This window comes from Montipora capricornis, chromosome 6 (assembly GCF_036669925.1).
Source record: "Montipora capricornis isolate CH-2021 chromosome 6, ASM3666992v2, whole genome shotgun sequence".
Lineage (NCBI taxonomy): Eukaryota > Metazoa > Cnidaria > Anthozoa > Scleractinia > Acroporidae > Montipora > Montipora capricornis.
The window spans coordinates 44,738,829-44,741,328 of NC_090888.1; the positions used below are offsets into that span (position 1 = coordinate 44,738,829).

Here is a 2,500-nt window from a genome sequence, read left to right on the forward strand (position 1 = left end):
CGCCTGTGATTAATACTGCCCAAAACCAATTTTTAATGTTGCATGCAATTTGCTGTCAATGAAAGAAATTGCTCATATTTGGGTGACTTGTGCCATGTTGTAGTTTTTGTTCCCAGGTTTGGTTCATTGTTTTCTTTCAGTAATTAATTCAGACTTGATCTTATTGATTCTTATATACATTATATAATATTATATATAACCAATGAAGCAAGGCTGGTTTTTCACCTTCCGTTTTCTCATTGGCACAAGAATGCTTTTGCACTTGCTGTAGTCTGTTGGGTACATTTAATTTTGTTTTCCTTTCCCTTCATTTTAGGTTAACCTAAGGCTGGAAGTTTTCCAAATTAATGCAGAGCACAATAATTAATAAATATATTTTCAGCACATTAACCATGAAAATAGGAAATGATTGAAAATATGTCAAGGTTTTCGAACTTTTCAGACTACCTTAGTTGGCACAATCTTTCCCTTTTTTACAAAGCCTTTTTCTTGATCATTGCAGAGTATTTCAGTGGATATTTGCTTTCCCAACTGTTTGTGATTTGTTTGGAACCACATTAGCAGGTCAGAGTAATTTCACACTAGTCTTATTAAAATAATTCTCATTCATTTTGATCATTATTATTATTATTATATGGGTGTCATTCTTTATAAAGTTTGCTTACCTAACATGCAAGGGGAAATGGCTAATGTTGTCTAACTTCTGGTTTATATATTGTTAGGAATTGGCCTTCTTTATGTCAGTGCATCTGTTTGGCAGATGCTCAGAGGTTCAATTATTATTTTTACTGGCATTTTATCAGTGAGTATAAACAAAGCAAACTTAGGAAAAAAAACCTGACCATGTGGGGGTTGTTTAGAGTTTAAAGTGCCACTATGATCAAATCTTGTTGTTGGATCATGTATATGAGGCACCATTTGCAATTTTAAAAATGGAATGCCAAAGGTGACCAGAAATGCCTTTCATATTGGAGAGGTCTGGAACCCAGTATGTTGCCATGGTAACGAAACTGTGATGCTCAAATTGTGGAGCACATTTAGTAGAATCTTACTGCAAAGAATCAAACATTTCTGATGCAAATTGGCTGAGATATCCTTTTTCATCATATTTGATCAAAATTTGGTTGAGTGTATGACATCATCACTTGGCTAATTTGCATATTTTGAAAACTTAATTATCTCTGGAACAAAAAGAAATATTTGAAAATAGTAAAGAGCATTTTTCTTTTCATGCAGGCTACTTATTTATTAATTAATATGCAGCACACCGGAGTTTTGAGCTTTCAGACTTTTAAACTCTCTGAGGTCCAATCGGTCATTCTTCAACATGAGTAATGGTGGCCATGAAATCCATTTAACTTGCACTCAAAGCAAACAGCCTTTGGATAGAATTTGCCAGTCAGGTGTGAAGCAAATACGTACACTTTCAAAATCTGAAGGAAAAAGAAGAGTGAATTTTTTAATTGTAGAAGCACTTAAAAAACTGCTTTTAAATCATATGGTAAAGCATTCCTCAGTGTTTCCCTGAGTACCAATTAGAGAAGGATTTTGTGATTGATTTTCTCAACAAAATTAAAAAGCAAAATTAAAAAAAAAAGATGTTTGGATACAAGTAATGGATGACTCAAAAGGCTGCGCAAAAAAAGGTTAGACAGAGGTTAAGCGTTTAAAACCTGTGTCCCTTCCATTAACCCATTGACCCCTGGGAGTGAGACTTTACAGATTTTACTCTGTCTAACGCCAGACGATTTTACTCATCAACTGGGATGTCCTAGGGTGTGTCAATGGGTTAAAAAGCTTTTTTGTAACTTTTCTACTGTCTTTTTTAGATCTTCTTTATTCACAAAGTATTATTAATATTTTGAGTTTGTTTTTAATCAATATCGTTAAGTGCCTTTGAACATTAGGATACTGGTGCCGTATAAATATTTTAGTATTATTATTATTGTATATCATTATTATAGTTGTTAATAATTACGAATTATTAATCTGAAATTTAAATGTTAAACTACCCACAGTGCAGGACCTAACCAAACACTGCTTCTCATGCAAACTACTGCATCATGCAAAACTGCCAGCGAGGTTTCATAAAGAAACCCTTGGTATTAGGTATGGAATAAAAATTAACGTAAAGATGTTTTTTCTTCTCTCAAGAAAATATTTCTTAAGAGGAAGTTGTGGCCAATTCATTGGATTGGAATGATTGTTACTGTGGTAAGAAAAAACAATGAATATTATTACAAAGAAGTAGATGAAGCCTTTTAGTTCACTGAACATAATATGCCCGGATTTTCATTTGATTTTAATCTTTGTATGACAGACCATGTCATTATAATTCCTTTAAAATCACCACGTTACCCCCTCATAACATTAGTATGCCAGATTAGGTAATGACTTAGTAAGACTTTTTTTTTTACTTTTAACAACTTCAACCCTCTTCCACACGAGAGGCATTCTGTCTATGTGGGAGGAAGATAATTATATTGATGACTAGAGCTCT

The 2,500-nt window shown here is 33.2% G+C and overlaps 1 pseudogene; it reads left to right on the forward strand.

Moving 5' to 3' along the window:
• LOC138052226 (solute carrier family 35 member F6-like) overlaps window positions 1-2,500 on the forward strand; it is a 26,712-nt pseudogene that overhangs the window by 7,598 nt on the left and 16,614 nt on the right.